The sequence below is a fragment of the Rhipicephalus microplus genome, chromosome 5, assembly GCF_043290135.1.
Source record: "Rhipicephalus microplus isolate Deutch F79 chromosome 5, USDA_Rmic, whole genome shotgun sequence".
In the NCBI taxonomy this organism is placed as follows: domain Eukaryota; kingdom Metazoa; phylum Arthropoda; class Arachnida; order Ixodida; family Ixodidae; genus Rhipicephalus; species Rhipicephalus microplus.
The window spans coordinates 137,980,802-138,001,076 of NC_134704.1; positions in this window are offsets into that span (position 1 = coordinate 137,980,802).

Sequence of the window (20,275 nt, forward strand, 5' to 3'; positions counted from 1 at the left end):
TTTTTAAAATCTCGTAAATGGACAACCGAAGGCCATCATACAGTATTATAGAAAAAACATGTTGCATTATTTTGTTTTTAGCGACAATATTCATGGTACAAAATAGATCTTTTCGAGAATGCGCTGATAAGTTGAGAAATCTAGAAATCGGAACAGAAAAGCGGCAATAAGCTTCAAACGCGAGTAAACGTGACTGCATTTGGTGAAGAAAGGTTGTTTTAGCACTGTGACAAATACGTACCTATGAAGGCGCATTTATGCTCCTGATAACACTGCTCTAATGGAGGAAATTTCCGACAATGTAACTCAGTTGCAAAACATCTGTCTATATTTGCAGATAAATTCAAACATGAAAATGTTCCTATGCAAGTGTTGGATCTCGCTAGAAAAAGCATATGCGCTTGAAGTACCTTCACTGGTATTTTGGTGGTAACTGCGTGAAAGAAGTTATGCGCAGAAAATGGCTGCATCTTTTGCAGATCACATTTAGCAGTACGTGACGCTAAGAAAACACGACCACGATCAGTGCCCTCAGATGTGCTTAGCCAAACATGCCAAGACCGTATGCCTGGAACCCGTGGCAACGATTTCCACTAGCTCTTCCTAAACTGACGGAAAGTTTCTAGCTCGTCTCCATTTGCACACAGCAGCTTGACATTTTTGAGCTTCGCGCTCAATTGCGCCACCATTTGAGATGCTAGACATTAACACAGCTGAGCTTGCCGCTCTGAAGTTGTAGAGCATAGCCTGATGCTTTAGTAGGCCACCAACGCCGTCACAACAGTTCTTGGCATGTCCTTTGGCCGAAAAAATGCACATTGTTGATATATGATCTTTCTGACATAACTCGAACCACTGGTACTTGTTTTTGAAGTGACTGCATGCACCATCAGAAACATATGTAACATGCGTGTCAAGCTTAAATTGTTCCTTCATATAGTTGTGGATTATTTGTAGAGCAAAACAGGCATGTGCAGCATCATGACATGTGTCATTACTGATGACGGCAAAACCTTGAATTGATTGCTTCCTTGTGACGACACACGTGAATATAGACACCTGTCTTTTGTGTCAGTGATACGAAAGTACCTCATTCGGTAAAGTTACTGTCCAATATTCGGCTAAATCACAGTGAAAAATGCAAGATTCTTTTTTTGGTTCTCTTTCGCCTGGCGTATTGCTGATTCTTGAATGTATCTTATGTAATCATGGGTAATCCACTTCACGAACCATAGACTTAGCTTTCGCAGAAAAGCACTTGCCTGGGCGGTTTTTTTTACTAGATCACCGTTTTCCCATACTGCATAGACTACCTCAATATCATCAGCAATTCCTAAACATGTGGCTGTCAGAGCGTCCTCCTTAGCACAATAGTCACAATGGCCTAAAAAAACAATCACTGGTAGGGGAGCTGCGAAGACATTGTTCTTTCAAGAAGTCCGCCGTGTAGGAACCATCGGTGACGTCTTGTAGGGCAGAAACACTCTCCGTGGCATTAGCACAGTATATACAAATGCACACTTCTTGGTGTGGTGGAAGAAGAACCCACTTCGGCCTCAGTGAATAAAACTTTGAGAGCCCAATCGACGTGTTCGGATTAGCTTCTCTAAAGAGAAGGTAAGCCTCTCGCACCAAACGGGTCATAAACCTTTTCGAAACAAACTCCCTTTTCCGTCAATTATTACAGATACTACATCTTTTTTATTGAGTCTCTGCCAAGAGCAGCTATACTCATCTCTGGAGTAGTAAGCCATAGCTGCCTGGACGTCCATCTGGTTCAGCCACGTCCTTTTTACCGCATTTGGTGCTAACCATATCCCGTGTTTTGCGCGCCAGCGTCGGGATCTGTATATCATGTAAGCTGACAAGTTTGGTATAAGCGCTTGGAGTTTTCGGCGCTCTATATCGCTCGGCAACAGTGTCAACAAACGCATGCGCTCTTGATACGAAGAACACGCTTTAAAGGCTTGCTTGAAGTTCTTGAACCACTGGGCACACACACACTGCATTTTAGATCTGATGGTTAAAATTGGCGGTTACACACGTTACGGTGGCGTTTCATGGTTATTGTAGAATTGCTGCTAAGTTGTCTTGGCTCAGCATAAACTTTGCTATTTCGCGCATGCAGCTTTTCCAGTCGCATATGTGACAATGCTTCAGGCGTGTTTACGCACCGCTCTTGACTTCTGCCTTTTTCTTCTTCCGGCAAAAGCTCATCAGCTGTTTCAGCTGAGAAGCCATTAGACGAAGACAGCATATGTCTGAGGCGTCTGAAGCAGTTCTGGCAGACGTGGTCGTTGTTATGGACATGGCGGGCAGCTTTCGGCAAAAGCTTCTGAAGGGCAAACAGGCCGATGTCTTCGACCTTGCGGATGTTTCTTTGATAAGGCATTTTCTTTTTATGCAACATGAGGTAATCTGAACCAAAAACTCTATCCCGGCTGAAGTAGTCAGCCATCACCACGCTCCTTGAGGCTCAAATTACTGGCAATGCAACTATGCGTGAAACCAGCAGCACGAAAGTGATCTATCTGTCGTTTGTTCCTATGTCTCTCACCTTTATTGAGAGCAGACGTAAAACAGCGTGCGCAAGTATCCGGAGTGCGAATGCAACACTGAAATATAGTACGTTGAAATGAATTTCACAATGTATTTGTCGATAAAGTTACGGTAGGCGTAATCTTTGTCCCTACTTTGAAGCATATGATCTAAAGCATTGCCTCCGAGATGCGGCGCCGGCAATTCATCTGTAGAGCAGACGACGGATGACAACTTGCCCCAAAGCGTGTTCTTCAGTCTAATGCGGCAGCCTTCGTGCCCCAAATGATAAAGACTTGTTAAGAATCGTTTATGAACTCATTCAACATTCAATTCTCTTACTCAAAGTGTTGCAAATACATGGCCGTCACAGCAGCTCCATCTTTGTGTCAGTAATGCAGAGGCACCACATATTAGAAGTCTCAGCGCTCTACGTATGAGAGTGACTTCAGATACTGTAGAATATCGTGTTCAAAATAGTTACTCCTATCTGCTAAAACAGCTTTCTTCACCAAATGCGGTCACGTTTAATCGCGTTTGAAGCATATTGCCGCTTTTCCGTTCCGATTTCTAGATTTCTCAGCCTATTAGCGCATTCTCGAAAAGCTCGCATTTGTACCACAAATATTGTCACTAGAAACAAAATAATGCAACATGTTTTTTTCTATACTACTGTATGATGGCCTTCGGTTGTCTATTTACGAGATTTTAGGAAAAACCGAAGATGGGTTATTTTATTATTCAAATTTCACTGAAGTACACTTTTGCCAATATGAGAATTTTGAGGCAATATATAAAAATTTACATTTGCCCTACGGCAGCAATAATCTATTTACCTAATGAACATACAATATCCTTAAATTGTGCCAAGTTTGGAAACGCTGCTTGCATTACTTTGGGAGAAAAAAATGGCGAATGTATAACCTATTTTAAACAGTCGCAAAATTAGACATTTTTAAAAGCTATTTACTTAAGGTCTACAAACTTGAAACCGTATGAATTCATTCTTAATTAGACATGCATTTCAGGTAAAAAATATCTTCTTTGCAAACAAAAATATTTGTCTTTTTATAGCATCTGCAATATTCGAAAATGACGGATGACGAAATTGGTGCCTTCGTGATCGTGAAGTTTGATTTTTTTTTTCGTAAGTTATGCTGTTAATCATAAAACGAAGTTGACTTTCGGGCTACCTAGTGAGAGGTGCCCGAAATAAAATCTACTCAATAAAATATAAAATATCAACTTTTCGACCCGTGTCGTTCTCTCGTGGAATCAATCATCCAGCTACAACAAGCCACTGCAGCACGTGCACTTGTTCACTTTCTGGAGAAGTGAGAAACATCTGAAAAATACTAAACGTAAGAAAAGAAAAGAAAATGTATTATTGTTACATGTATGTTTCATAACAATACTTTTGTGTTTCACTACAATACCTTTCTGAAACAGTTCAGTACTTAAGAGACAGGATGACCTTTGATGTTAATGAACTTTAATGTTTTGTATAGACCTTTGAATTGGCTTGATTTCTTTTGTATTTACAAACTCTGCGTGGTGTGGACTGATTTACTTTTGTTTTTACAAACTCTGCGTGGTATGGACAGATTTATATGTGTTGTGGACACATTTCTTTGTAGTATGGACGCAGTTCAGTATGAAAAACGTGGACTCGCTACGTAAGCGTTGTTTTATGTACCTATGTATAGCCTTGTGTTTGATACTGAGTATTGGCAGCCGACTTTAGTGCAAGAAAAGAGGAGTAGCCGGCGCCACGCATTGGCATCAACCTCTCCTTATATACATTTCTAGCGTTAAACGTTAACGTTAGAACCTTATCTAGTGAGGGAAGTCTAGCTGTACTATTCGAGGAGCTAGAGGGTGTTAAATGGGATATAATAGGGCTTAGTGAGGTTAGGAGGACAGATGAGGCCTATACGGTGCTACAGAATGGGCACGTCCTTTGCTACAGGGGCTTGGCAGACAGAAGAGAACTGGGAGTGGGGTTCCTCATTCACAGAAACATTGCTGGCAACATAGAGGAATACTATAGCATTAATGAAAGGGTGGTAGGTATCGTAATTAAACTGAATAAAAGATACAAGATGAAGGTAGTACAGGCTTATGCGCCTACATCCAGCCATGATGACGCTTCAGTTGAAAGCTTCTATGAAGACGTGGAATCGGCAATGAGTAAGGTAAAAACACAGTATACTATAGTGATGGGCGACTTTAATGCAAAGGTAGGGAAGAAGCAGGCTGGAGACCAGCCAGTAGGAGATTATGGCATCGGCACTAGAAACGCCAGAGGAGAGCTACTAGTAGAATTCGCAGAACGCAATAATTTACGGATTTTGAATACCTTCTACCGAAAACGAGAAAACCGCAAGTGGACATGGAGGAGCCCTAATGGCGAAAATAAGAACGAAATAGACTTTATAATGAGTGCACACCCTGGAATCGTGCAGGATGTGGAAGTGATTGGCAAGGTACGATGCAGTGACCATAGAATGGTACGGTCTCGAATTCGCCTAGACTTGAAGAAGGAACGACAGAACTTGATACGCAAGAAGCCAATCAATCAGCTAGCACTGAGAGGGAAAGTACAGGAATTCAGAGTGTCACTGCAGAACAGGTACTCGGCTCTCAGTGAGGAAACCAACCTTAGCGTAGATACAATGAATGATAATCTGACGAGTATCATTACGGAGTGTGCAGTGGAAGTTGGAGGCAGGGTAGTTAGACAGGACACTGGCAAGCTTTCACAGGAAACGAAGAACCTAATTAAAAAGCGTCAAATCATGAAAGTGTCAAGTACAACAGACAAAATAGAACTGGCAGAGCTTTCGAAGTTGATTAATAGACGTAAAGTATGCGATGTAAGAAGGTATAACATGGAGAGAATTGAACACGCTCTGAAAAACGGAGGAAGTGTCAAAGCATTGAACAGGAAACTTGGGATAGGCAAAAGTCGGATGTATGCACTAAGGGACAAAGAAGGCAAAATAACTACCAATATGGATAGGATAGCTAAGATAGCGGAGGAGTTTTACAGGGATCTGTACAGTAGCCGAGACAACCACGACCTTAATACGATAAGAACTAGCAGTAACCCAGATTACACCCCACCAGTAATGATAGAAGAAGTCAGAAAAGCTTTGGAGAGCATGCAAAGGGGCAAAGCTGCTGGTGAGGATCAGGTAACATCAGATCTGCTGAAAGATGGAGGACAGATTGTGTTAGAAAAACTAGCCACCCTGTTTACGAGGTGTCTCCTGGCGGGAAGAGTACCAGAGTCTTGGAAGAACGCTAACATCATCTTAATACATAAGAAAGGAGATGACAAGGACTTGAAGAATTACAGGCCGATCAGCTTGCTCTCTGTAGTATACAAGCTATTTACAAAGGTAATTGCTAACAGAGTAAAGAAAACATTAGAATTCAATCAACCAAAGGAACAAGCAGGATTTCGAACAGGCTACTCAAAAATTGACCACATTCATACTATCAATCAGGTAATAGAGAAATGCTCAGAGTATAACCAACCCCTATACATAGCCTTCATAGATTACGAGAAAGCGTTTGATTCAGTAGAAATATCAGCCGTCATGCAAACACTGCGGAATCAGGGCGTAGATGAAGTATATATAAACATTCTGGAAGAAATCTACAGGGGATCAACTGCTACCATAGTGCTTCATAGAGAAAGCAACAGAATACCAATCAAGAAGGGTGTAAGGCAGGGGGACACAATTTCCCCAATGCTGTTTACCGCGTGCTTACAGGAGGTTTTCAGAAGCCTAGAATGGGAACAGTTAGGGATAAGAGTCAACGGAGAATACCTTAGTAACCTGCGCTTCGCCGATGACATTGCATTGCTGAGTAACTCGGGGGACGAATTGCAACTCATGATTATGGAGTTAGACAAGGAGAGCAGAAAAGTGGGTCTTAAAATTAATATGCAGAAAACGAAAGTAATGTACAACAACCTCGGCAAAGAGCAGCGCTTCGAGATAGGTAATAGTGCACTTGAAGTTGTAAAAGACTATGTCTACTTAGGGCAGGTAATAACCGCAGAGCCGAACCACGAGATTGAAATAACTAGAAGAATAAGAATGGGGTGGAGCACATTCGGCAAGCACTCTCAAATTATGACAGGTAGATTGCCACTATCCCTCAAGAGGAAGGTATATAACAGCTGTATCTTGCCGGTACTTAGCTACGGAGCAGAAACCTGGAGACTTACAAAGAGGGTTCAGCTTAAATTGAGGACGACGCAGCGAGCAATGGAAAGAAAAATGGTAGGTGTAACCTTAAGAGACAAGAAGAGAGCAGAGTGGATTAGGGAACAAACGGGGGTTAAGGATATCATAGCTGAAATCAAGAAGAAGAAATGGACATGGGCAGGGCATGTAGCGCGTAGACGGGATAACCGCTGGTCATTAAGGGTAACTGACTGGATTCCCAGAGAAGGGAAGCGGGTTAGGGGGAGACAGAAGGTTAGGTGGGCAGATGAGATTAAGAAGTTTGCGGGTGTAAATTGGAAACAGCAAGCACAGGACCGGGTTAACTGGCGGAACATGGGAGAGGCCTTTGTCCTGCAGTGGACGTAGTCAGGCTGATGATGATGATGATGATGATGATATACATTTAATAAAACAAATGCGACTATAAAGCGTGCTTTCTTCGCCGAGTGTACTCATCAAACGCGTAGTCCAATGGAACGTCTTCCATCACTAAACTGATGGCACCACATCTCTCCACGTAACATCTTCCGGTGTCAGCTTGCAGTTTAGACACTCTGACAAGTCTTCCTGAGTTGTAGAGATGAAAGAATCCGTGAACAGCGATTGTGCGCTCGAGCCGTCATTCCAGCAAGTGGTCTTAGTCTTCTTCACGGTTAGAACTGAACAAGCAAGAGAAGTCCACTTGTCAAACCGTAGTATATCACGCGCACAACCACTGTATATAATTTTTTTTTATTGCTAGCTTCCTTCTGCTTCTTCCTGCACTTTTTTAAAAAGTAGCGGAGATACATTTGTGTACGTGTGTGCCCGCGTGTCTGTGTGTGTTTGTGCTTTTTTCGTGCTCGGAGGACAAAATCGAGCAATGTGTAGCAAAAATGATGAACAGAACGCGACAAACTGAGGCACCACATTCTGAAGATATTGAAGCCTAAAGTGTCGTTAAAAGAGTGTTTCTACCTTTTTGCGGGCACCGCTGTTTTTTTTTTTCAATATAGAGTGATCCCCGTGACTTGCTCTTGAGATATTGATGTTCCAGCAATACCGTAGCAATGCGGAAGCGAATGATGTTCTCGGCATTGAGCGCAATATTCAGCCGAACGGCCTTGTGACAGACTGTTCCTCCATGTATTTCTTTTCCTCTCCGTTAGTAATATGCCGCTTCATTTATTTTTGTTATAGATTTATGTTACTTCCTTGTGCCTGCATACCCGATCTGTATTTTCAATAATGTTTGGATTCCCCAATAGTTTTACCATGCAATACTTCTGTTTCATAAATTTCTCTGTCCCTCTTTTATACCTACTATATATGCTACTTTATTCATCAAACAAACGCTAGCCACTTCACGCTGACAAAAAATATGTAATATATATCCCTTCAGGTCGACTTCATATTCAAGAAGAAAACGTCCAAAATAAAAATACTCGGAGTGCAGAGGAAACCACAGCTGCTGTCTGAGTCAAATGCATGGAATTACTTTGATTTATTGATGTGTAGTTTAATGTCCCAAAACCACTATATGATTATGACAGACGCCGTAGTGCAGGGCTCCAGAAATTTCGACCACGTGGCGTTCTTTAACGTGCATCCAAATCTGTGAACCGGGGCCTACAACATTTCCGCCTCCATCGGAAATGCAGCTCCCGCAGCCGGGACTCGAACCCGTGACCTGTGGGTCAGCAGCCGAGTAACTTAGTCACCAGACCACCGCGATGGGGCTTCATAGAATTATAAATTCTACAAATTTGTAACATAAATTTCTTTCCTAGAATTACGAATTTTATGAAATGTAAGAGCTGTTTGTATGAACTAGCTATATTTATGAAAAATGTTGAACTAAGTGAAAACTAAACAACATGCTTTAAACAGACCATCGATAGTAGCCCTTGAATAACACGCCAGCACGCTTTTGAAGCTTTGTCAAAATAATAATATTTAGACAGATACTGTTTGATTTACGTACATTAGACTTCACAAGATCGTACACATTGTGATGGTATAGACTTGATGGTATTGCCTATGTCCAACTTGTGGTGCACAAGCGAAAAGAATAGCACGCATGCAGCCGCGATCACCCTCGAACGGTGTTACTTCGAATATCCCATCCATGTCCCTAATTTTTATTACTATTGTTAAACTTGAATTTTATGCTTTAAACCTAACAACTTCTTTTGCGAAGTACCATTGCTTTTATACGCATTTTTTTTTCACGTGCGATATCGCTTTGTGCGGTATCACGTATGATATCGCTTTTCACGTGCGATATGTCATGCTGCCTGGCAACATGCCGTCAGTTTCCGTGCAAAAATATGAAATCATTTACACGGTGAAAACGCGAGAGCTTGTTTTCGGCACCAAGTCTGACGTAACCAAGTTCTAAATTTCTCTGCTCAGACACTTTGTTTTTGTTGCTTATCTTCGCAAAGATCCTACAAATATTAAACTTCCTAGCAATAAACCAGTGGTTGTTAGCTCTGCACTTGTCTGTTGTTTTTTCTATGTCCCGTGGCCAGCGCTATTTCTTCCCGTCTTAATCATATACGAAACAGCACAGCTATTTGCATTCTTTAAGTACAACACATTTTTAATTGCGGAAACTGTACTCACTGATTTTGGAACTGCTGCTAGAGATAACTCTGTATTTTTGGGAGACACTCAATACCGTTTCGTCTGAAGGAAAAGAAGGATGACAACTATGTAGAATTAGTTGTATTCTCAGGGCAATGCGATGTATTTTAACCTAGAACTTCATTCTTCCACGCCGCGTACACTACCTCTGGGGCGCTCATTTTACAATTTTTTTTTCGTTTGAGCCTTGCATTATTTCCTTTATCGGGAAAAGGATGTTGGTGCGTAAAAAGTATTTACAATGCACATAACCCACAACAAAGAGCTTCGTTCACTTTGTAAATCATAGTCAGAACGGTGACGTAAAAAAATAAAATAATACTAAGCCCACCACATAAATAACCACACGGGTAGCTTCAGATCACGTAATTTCATTATTTTGAAGATAGAGAGCCAATTCAGCCCACATATGAGCTGTCACAAGCGAACTTTTCTTAAAATTTTCTTGAGAATAAGGAGCGTGCTGATGGCGCCTGCTGTCGACCTAATTGTTTTTGACATGCATTTCAAAACAATCTACCAAGGGAAGTCAAAAAAAGACTTTTTTGGTGCGCATTGGTGAAAAGAAAAAAAAAACAACAAAACAGACGCACCTTCACTCGCGTGCCTTGTTTCTTTTCATTATTCGGTATTTAAACGCTGACGCCTGAAGGCGCTTGAGCATCAAACGAGCAAAAGTGAAGTAATTATTCATGTTTGTCGTCTCAATGTCTTGTCTGTTAGTATCATTCTTTTTATCAGGTGCAAACGCCTCAAGGACATGGGCCTGACGAGGCCTTGTTTCGCGTCTTTACAACCTCTGTGTGTTCACAGAGATACACAAAAAAGAGGGATAAAAAAGAACCCATCGGCAAGATTGTTCCTATAGCTGCATTCTTCCTGCTCAATTCGTATACCTCGCACATAGTCGGAAATGCTCCTATTTCTATTGTTTTCTGCAATTTCACAACCACAATGTGATTGTGAGAAAGACTGCAGCAAGTCTGCACAATAATTTTCTTCACCTGCGTTTTCTAACAAGCTCCAGCTAACTATAAACACACAAGCGTCCTTTCACTTCATGCCCCCATTGAGATGCAACTGCCATCTGTGGCGTGCGGCGTGTGAAAGCCAAGAGTAGAAAATCCTGTAATAAGAACTTTTATATAGACTGCAGAAATCAGTAAACTTTAAACACACGAGTTCGATGGAAAAAAAAATTCTGCAGGTACCACGTACTTGGAAATTGACGTAATGCGAAGCATGCGAAGGGATGGTGACCGTGTCTCAATTTTTTATTTTGTGACACGTCATAAACTGAAGCTAAATATATGTGCGAATTTCGCACGCACAGACATATGTTCAAGAGTTGCATATGTTCATATAACCAGTTGTTTGCACTTGCGTAACGATGTCAACTGGAACATTGTAGCAACAACAGAAGCTGATACGAAGCGCTGAAGCTCGCTAAGGTGCTGGCCCTGGACACTGCGGCATAAATCAACTTCAGCACATGACACCTAACCACAATTGCCGTTAACCCGACGTGACGGCTGTATCAAAGAAGTAGGTATGTTTCATTTATAAAGTTGGGGGCTATTGACGTTTCACCACTATTGGCGTTTCACGAAGATCAACGTCAATTTGAAAAGAAGTTTCGAGACCTGGCGTAGCTCTCTGCTAAAATGCTTCGTTGTCACGCAGAATGCTCGAGTGTGATTACAGCTGGAACCCTGACATTTACTCTTTGAATTCCTCGGGTCGACGTTACCGATACCGGGTAATTCTTAACTCTCGTGCTTTAAAATTGTCCATGTGCGTTCTCGTCGTTCCTGGTTAGATACTAAGTGTCAATCACCTGTGGCACATACTCGCATACTGGCGGCACATACCCGCCCATGGGTATGTGTGCCACTGACTGGCGGGACGTGTTTGACGACGTACGTGACGGGATTGTGACAATATTGAGATCTTGAGCAGCGCGTCATATTCGTAAAACTATCTTGCCCTCCCAAGCTAGTTTCGCTTCACGCCAAGTTAAGGGGGTCACCACGAGAGCACCCAAACGTAAGCCGCTAGATAGATAGATAGATAGATAGATAGATAGATAGATAGATAGATAAATAGATAGATAGATAGATAGATAGATAGATAGATAGATAGATAGATAGATAGATAGATAGATAGATACGCTCAAAGTCACCGAAGTTCGCTAAGAAATGTTTCGCAACTTAGCGTACTATAAGCAATCTCGACGTCTATTTGCGTATCTATGTATATATTTATATGGCCGCTTACGTCTGGGTGCTCTCACAGTCACTCATTAGCTATGCATGAACCAAAATTATTATGGGAGGGTAAATAGTATGACGAATATGAATTGCTGGTCAGCACATGAACAATGTCACAAACCCGTCGCGTACGTCGTCAAACACTTCCAGCCGGACCGTGGCACATACCCACGGGCGGGTACGTGCCGTTGGTGTACGGGTATGTGCCACAGGTGATAGAAACTTGGTAGCTACCCAGGAACGACGGGAATGAACATGCAAAGAATTAATGTCAGGGTTCCTGCAGGAATCTAACCTAAACATTCTGCGTGAAAATTGAGCACTCTAACACAGAGCCATGCCGCACATTGGGACTGCTTCTCAAATAGACCTTAATGTTCGTCAAGCGTCCGTTGTGGTTGCAGTGCTGGCTGTCTCATTTTATAAAGCTCCCATATGTACTGTTTCGATACAACCAACGAACACTGCTCGTGACACCACTGCCGGACGGACTTTCCTTTCTCCAAGCCATATAGGGCTTTCGCTGTCAAATGCTTAACAATAGACCTATATTTCTCACAATTGTGGTAGAAGACTAAAGATCACCTACAATCACAAACCTTTATGCAGCTCGGTGACTTGAACGTGCACTATATGGGCACTTGATGTAACTTTACGTCTCTTTATGTCACTCAATTTACATTATATGGGGCAACGTCCGGTTAAAGTATGGTTACTCATCACACGTTGACCAGAGCTTCGCTCAGGCGACCGGATTCACTTCGCAGGGATGCGTGTTTTTTTTTGTTTTTTTTTGAGGTCTGGAGGTATCGCATTATTTGGTCAAATTTGGCCGAGCCCCATTTAAAAAGCCTCAAAGCTTTCTCGAAGCAAGGAATTACGTCAAATCAAGGTGTCACTATGTTGTGACGTCATTCTACAATGCGACGTACGATCACTTATGAACCTATGAAGTGTTACATGATATGCATTCCACAATTTGTACTAAGAATTTTTTGTGGCCATGACACAAGATGTGAAATATATACCATATTTACGCGCATTATTTTCGTCCTCGCAAAATTTGTGCACCACAAATATTCTGCAGCTTTTCGGATAAAAAAAAATATCTGCTCGCATATTTCGCGCTCCCCGACCCGCCCGAGCCAGCTTGCCGCTGCGCACACCTTTGAACCTTTCGATGCTTCGGCCGGGTGCACGCCTCGCCGAGCAGACGAGCGCAGTCTAACAGGCTGCCAGTGCGAAGTTCCTGCTTCCGAGGACTCCCCGAAACAGGGTTCCTAGGATACCGCACCCGAACACGAACCCGTTGACGGGTCGCCGCGACCGTTCGAGCGTTTGCCTCTCCCTCTCTCCCAATCTCTACCACCGCGATAATGGCGGAATGCACAATCACGACACGGCACTGACGACTTTCCGCACAGGCGTGCGAGCACATGTCGCGCCAACTGTTCCCCTCTGTCTCTGCGTCCGTGCTGCAACGCACGCTTGGTCGGTTTCGGAACTTTAAGTTTCGCCATCTGCAACACGCCTTTTGATGGTTCCCTTGCGATGTGCTGCAGTAATTATATATACGGCGAAATTGAAACTCGCTGTTGTGAATTTCGCTGAAGCGAACTGGTAGCGTGCCACCGCAAAGTAATTCAAGGGGACGTACTTCAACTTGACGACTGGTGCGATCCGTACGTTAGAAAGCAGAAGAGTGCACGATTCTAAGGCAAGTTTTCTGCAATTGAGACTCTTTCAATTATGTGCGGATGCTTAGTCCTTGCGGCGATTCCGTGTCGTGAGGCCTAGTTTTTCACAACATTGTTGAAAGTGCTTCGAGAAAATACAATGGTTCCCCATCGGACTTCGCAGTCATTGATTTCGGCTAGACCGCGCGTGACAGGATCTGACAAAGTAAAGTACGCACTCATTTTTTCAATACAACGAATACACTTTGTTTATTTCTTCTTATTTTTATTATTGTAAATACTGCGCGCGTTAGATCTATGGCACACTATTTCGTATGCCCTGGTGAAATCTCCATTTGCGCATATATATATATATATATATATATATATATATATATTTATATATATATATATATATAATTAAGAAATAAAGGAGCACACTTACAAAAATTTGATTGTTATATATTTATATATATATATATATTATATATATATATATATATATATATATATATATATATATTTATATGTAGATGCGCTTTTTTTAACAACTTGTTTAATCATCCGACGTTTCGACGGGAGCCCCGTCTTTTTCAAGGCATAAAAAAAAGGGCTCCCGTTGAAACTTTGGCTGAATAAACAAGTTGTTATAGGAAAGCGCATCTACTTTTATATGTTATATATATATATATATATATATATATATATATATATATATATATATATATATGTATATATATATATATATATATATATATATATATATATATATATATATATAGTCTAGTAGATCCTCCGTGAGCGGTCACAACGTGGTTTATTTCGACGTTTCGGCCTAGAGTCTGGCCTTCATCAGGATGAAGGCCAGACTCTAGGCCGAAACGTCGAAATAAACCACGTTGTGACCGCTCACGGAGGATCTACTAGACTATATGCAACGCTACGGCCACTCAACCATCATGCCTGCCTATATATATATATATATATATATATATATATATGCGAAGATATTCTATCGTGACGAACTAGGAGATTGCCATTTCTGACTGAAATATTTGCGAAATGATGCACATTGAAAAACGTTACCTGCTGAGCTTTAAAAAAAGGAACAAAGTATTAGTTTTTTTATATACACCAATGAAGCGTTGCCTGTACAGTAGATTAGTAATCATCAGCATCAATTTCAAGTTGGCTTACGTGATGATTTTGACGGTTAGGACAGATTACAACGTACATCAGAAACAGTGTTACCGGAGCGTACCTACTGTGTGTAATCTGTTCCTACCGTAAGCGCATCGCCAAAGCGAACGTTGAACAACTGACTTCGTTGCATTAAAACTCTGCGAATTTTCAAAGAAAATCTGTTTAAGTCGTAGCATGTATCACGTTTTTAGAAAGGGAGAAGGTGACACAAAAAGAGGCAGGAAGCATCGTTTCTACGCTGCTGAGTAATATAGAAAACTAAAATAGTATCTCTTTTTCTTCTTTTTCTGAAAAATATGGTCTATAGAGACAAGCTTCAAGTGTACTGTGTGTAAGGACATTAATGTTTATGAATGCAAATACTAAAACACATGCTCAAATTCCAACATGTACCTCTGCACAGAAATCTCATTTTCTGTTTAGTACTGCAGGACAACAAAATTACTGAGGCAGTGTTCGAGGCAGATAACGTAGCTGAGCTGCCATCCTTGCTACAATTATTCCTACAATTTGTCCTGGTGAAATGTATTGCTCTCAAGAGTATTATTCAGTGAAATCTCAGCCGCCCTACTCTACAATCATTGAAAAATAGGAAAAGTACGATAAAACAACTTTACTTCAAAATTACTCGGGGCATCTTTGACAGTTCACATATTCGCCATTAAAATTGAGTGGTACTTAACGTATAATTTATTGACCCTGATAAGCATGCAAGTCCGTTGGCACGTGCGATTTGAGTTCAAAATTATTTAATCTTCCAGCGTGATCGCCAAGTTCGATGGCCCCTACATTAGGAAGTGCAATTTATATATTGATAACACATGATGGCCGTTTTATTCAATTAGTTGTTTAAAATAGCAGTATCGTTTTGAAACCATTTTTAACGAACAAATTGTGTGGGGTCATCTTCCTTAGAAGCTTCGAAAAAAGAATGTAAAAAAAGCTTCGAAAAATTCCGCGTAAAAGGTGTTCCTGCTAAAATACACAAGAGAAAAAGGCACCGCCTATCCCTTCTTTGAGCGCCTATAGACGTATTCCATGTTTGTACACAGAAGTAGGCGATATCGACATACTGAGGCCTTTGTAGCAACGTCACGACGCCTACGCTCCGACTAGCTCAGAGCTCACCAACTGGTCAACGTGCGGGACGCTCCCCCAACGCGCTGTCCTCAGACGCAGTTTCGGTGCTGCTGTGCAAGTTGTCACGGGGCCATTATTGGCCGTGACGTCACTCCAAGCTCTTCAGTATACTGACGGTACCTACCCGCGTTCAGATACGTACAATAGGCCTACAGCGAAGTTGCCCATGCACACGATCACCCTCGCGTCATAGCCTTCCAGCGGCCCTGCCTGCACAGTGTAGCGGAGGTAACGTTTCGTCCCCGTGGTGCCTCCAATTTGTTTTTCTTTCTTTTTGCCGACTTAGGCTCTGCGCTGAAGAATCGCTGCGTGCCTAGTACAGCGGTTACAAGCATTCGACTGCGGGTTCCAATGGTCTTGGTTTAAATCCAAGCCATGGCGGTCACACTTGCATGTAGGCGAGATGCTAGATTGAAGTGGTTCAATGGGAATTGGTTCAATGTAACGTATAATTGGACGCTAGGCGTCGTCAGAGAATTGAAGAACCTTGTTTGTCCATTACTCTGAAGTAGGCTGGCCTACCAGCTGAAAACGTAACGTCCGCTAAATTTGGTTTCCTGGAGGTTTCTTAGTCACTTAATCGCATCTGTTACTTCGGCACCAGCATGAATGAAGTTCAACGAATGAAAAATGTATAAAAGGAGCTCTTCGTCTGTGTGTAGAAAACGATACAACTATTGAAATCGACGCAATTAAGGACTCCGGAGTTTCGTATCACCTGTTTTTGTTTAGGAAGAACCTAAATTTACCCACAAAGTTGTAGACCACATTCTTGACTTTAACCAGAGAAATACAAAACTTAGGAACGCAGTATTTTTCAACTTCCCCAAATTTCGGCCTATTGCTAAATTACATACATCAAGGTGCAATTTTAACAATACTGATTGTTGGCCTAGTTTCTACTTGCCTAATGACATGCTTTGGTCGCAAATAACACAAACACAAAGTAAAGAAACACTCAACGGCAAGCACCGCTTGTGCTTGTCATTAAGTGTTCCTTCACTTTGTTTTTATGTTGTTTGCGGCTAAAGCACGTCATTAACCTGATACGGTTTTGATCAATAAAAATACGGGACGAATTTATGAAATCCGCATCAAAAGAAAGATCTAATGCTCACGCAAAAATTAACCAAAGCTTTCATCAATAACCTACATATACTACACCAGGATGTTCTCTACTTACAAGTATTTTAAGACATACACAAAGTTTCAAAGTTTCGATGTACAATATCAAAATAAATAACCCCATACTTGCATTTCACTTGTTCTTTGTAGCAAAAAAAATTGTGCCTAAGAAGTGTATCATTTTTCCACTAACCACACTCACACCTGACTGAATTCAGGAACAACGCAACCTACAAGTAGTTACTTCGTAACTACGGAAGCGAAAAAACAAGCACAGAAAAGAGCACTGACTTTCGTAGGTTGCGCTGTTCTTGAATTCAGTTATGTCCTACCAACTTGCCCAAGCTTCCACGCTTCACACCTGACACAATGTGACGTTGGCGCAAATGTGCTTCCCAGTGTCAAAATTTCAACATGAACAGTGCAGCAATAAAGAAGAGGAACGGAAAGAGGAGGATCGAGAGCAGGCTACGAGTAGGTGGTTCGACGACTGACAAAGTAGCTTACATGATGGCGTTTCGCCTCCTCGTCATCGTCATTTTCTTACGCATCTCTTGCCGGGCTTTAATATACTATACACGCATCTTATATGGCTCAACCCTCTCCCTTCTTTCCATCAGCTTCAGAATGACTAACCTGTTTAGTCATTCTGAAGCTGATGGAAAGAAGGGGAGAGGTTGAGCCATATAAGATGCGTGTATAGTTTATTAAAGCCCGGCAAGAGATGCGTAAGGAAAATGACGATGACGAGGAGGCGAAAGCCATCATGTAAGCTACTTTGTCAGTCGTCGAACCACTACCTCGTAGCTGCCTTGATTTTTCGTTTTTTTTATTGTTATTGCGATTGCAAATATATGATGAATGTGAATGGATTTGTGCCAACACCTCTGCCGGAGCTGCAAACGTTCGCTTTACGAGCCATCGCTGGCGTGGGCATTGCTTGGCTATCTCGACAGCCCTGAGCGAGCGTAACGTATACCCTTTCAGTTGCTGCACTCTCAACGAGATGTGATGGTGCGAAATGTGTGCCTGGAGCGGCTGTGGTCTCTTGCACCAACGTTTTGTAAAGTTGCATGAGATCGCATGGGAAAGAGTGTGCAGCCAGCCTCACGTCGTACAAAATTACAACTTGCTACTGCATTCATTGTTTAACCATTTTTGTGAAACTCTAATTTTTTTGTTATTTATTGATATTGGTTTTCCAGAAAGGTAAGCTTAGGGTTATTCATCTACTTCTAAAGCGTGCTTCTGGAGAAAACTGAATCTCGAAGTCAAGCATAGTAACTTTAAAATACCGGTTCGTCCTTTCATCATTCTAATTTCAAGCAAGACCTGGGTCAAGTACGAGTTAAGAACGACTCAAGCATTTGTCCTCTCAGGTGGGGCTTCAAATTTCACTGAAGCATGCATATCAACTACGACGTCATCCCGGCATTCATTAGTTTTTATATAAATGTATCATTGCCAGCCTTCTCTAAACATCATTTCAAGCTTTGTCAGCTTTTCTCTGTGATATACCTTTCGTATCTCATCACTATAATTGTTGGAGGGTGTGGCATAGTATGTGAACCGTGATAATTGGAGGTATCCTCTGTCAATATTGTCACGAGATCGTGACGTGCACGAAGAGTGCGGACTGCAAGTCGAATACTAATATGTTTACTTGAGCATCATTTATGGCCACGTTAACGGAAAGTCAAATTACAACAAGACGCTGGCACTGATAACAGCGAGTAGAGCGTCGGCCGTTGGTGAAGTGACAGTCAGGGGGACAAAAAAAAAGAAGAGGCACACGGTATGAAGTGCTTCGTCCTGTGTGCTTATTTTTATGTCCATCTAGAAGTTTAACGTGACTTGGCCTGAAGTACGCGAAAACTTACGGAAGGCGGCAACCTTTTCATCTACATATCTTCGTCAGCAAGGTTTGACCATCGCTAGTGAAAAAAAGCGCAGCTGTGGGATTTACACGCAAACCTATGCTTTTTATTTAGTGAAATCGAAGGCCTATCAGTAGCTGGTAAATTTATACCCGTTGGTTCTTAGGTGTCATCATAGATCAAGACCTCACCTGGTGTCTGCATGTGTAATCATATCTGAAGAGACAGCTTGTTTGTATTGAGCATTCATTTAGGTTATTGAGAGCAGCATTTTGGAGAAATTACAGACAGCGTCTTGTGTACGTGTCTTCCTCTACGTCTGGTCTGTTGTTTTCACTGGCACTGTTTAACAGTGAATATGAAGCAACTAACCCAAATGTACACTTGGGCACGTTACATCCCTTCTCAACATGTACTTCCTTCAACCTGGCTTATCACTCAATCGAGGTGGTTGCCTACTAGCATGGACGACAAATGACCATTTTCAGGAGACACAAGGTTCTTTCTCCTGAAGGCACAGCTCCCTTTGGCCACTCCTTCTTTCGGCCGCACACGGAAGCAGAGTCTGCTAGATTCTGAGATTCGAATGAATGCGGCAAGCTCGTCTCTCGAACGACTACCTTCGGTTGACCTCAACAAAGAATCATGCTGCGCGCCTGTGAGCGAAATGAATGTGCGGGGTGAGCACAGCCACTAAAGTACCATGGCAGCAATTGCTGCCTTTACTTCAGGTGACCTGCTACAAAAAATTGCTGTAAGTGGAAGCCCCCTTCACGTGACCAGCAATGCAATAGTCCCGGAGTCTACATGGGAAGCGTTTGGTGAGCTGTGTGTAGAATTTCGATGGCGAGCCCAAGAAGAAGCCTTCGGAGCTCCTTGTGAAAGCACCTTGTGTACGGCGCTTCCTCCTTGTCTGGTCCATCATCGATATGATCCTTATTATCACCAATGCCTTCTCTCCACTTTCTTTACCAACCTCTGTACTTACCTAACGCTGAGTAGCAGGTCAGAAAATCGAATCTGTTGCACCTGTCAGCTTTTCTCTCACAGTAAACCTTTCTTTCTCTTACGTTGTCTGGTCTGTCGTTTTCGCTGGCACCGTTTTACTGTGAATGCGGACTGCAAGGAAAATTCACAAGCGCAAACTTTCAGTTGTAATAATTGTGCTACTAGATCAGCTCCTACAATGACATAGTACGCATAATGGATGCGCGCACATGGACGCAATAAGGACCGCACACGTTTTTACCTTGAATAAACCAAATATTTCCAAGTTGCAATCAAGAAGGTTTTATTTTGAAACATCCTTGGCCTCGATATGCCCTTGCCAGCAAAACTTACTATTTGTCGGTGAGGGCCGGTCATGGTGAACTGGCACGCTGAACTCCTAACTTCTTTGTTGAATTTATATTTCATTAGATATATCTACCTCTGAAGCTTTCCTGTTAAGGCATTGGTAGTGCAATGTCCTCGGATTTAGACGCTGTTGTAAAATTTCATAAATACTTGAAACATAGCATCTTGGGTGAGATCGTAATTTTTGTATTGATTCGTTAATTGTAGAAAATAAAATA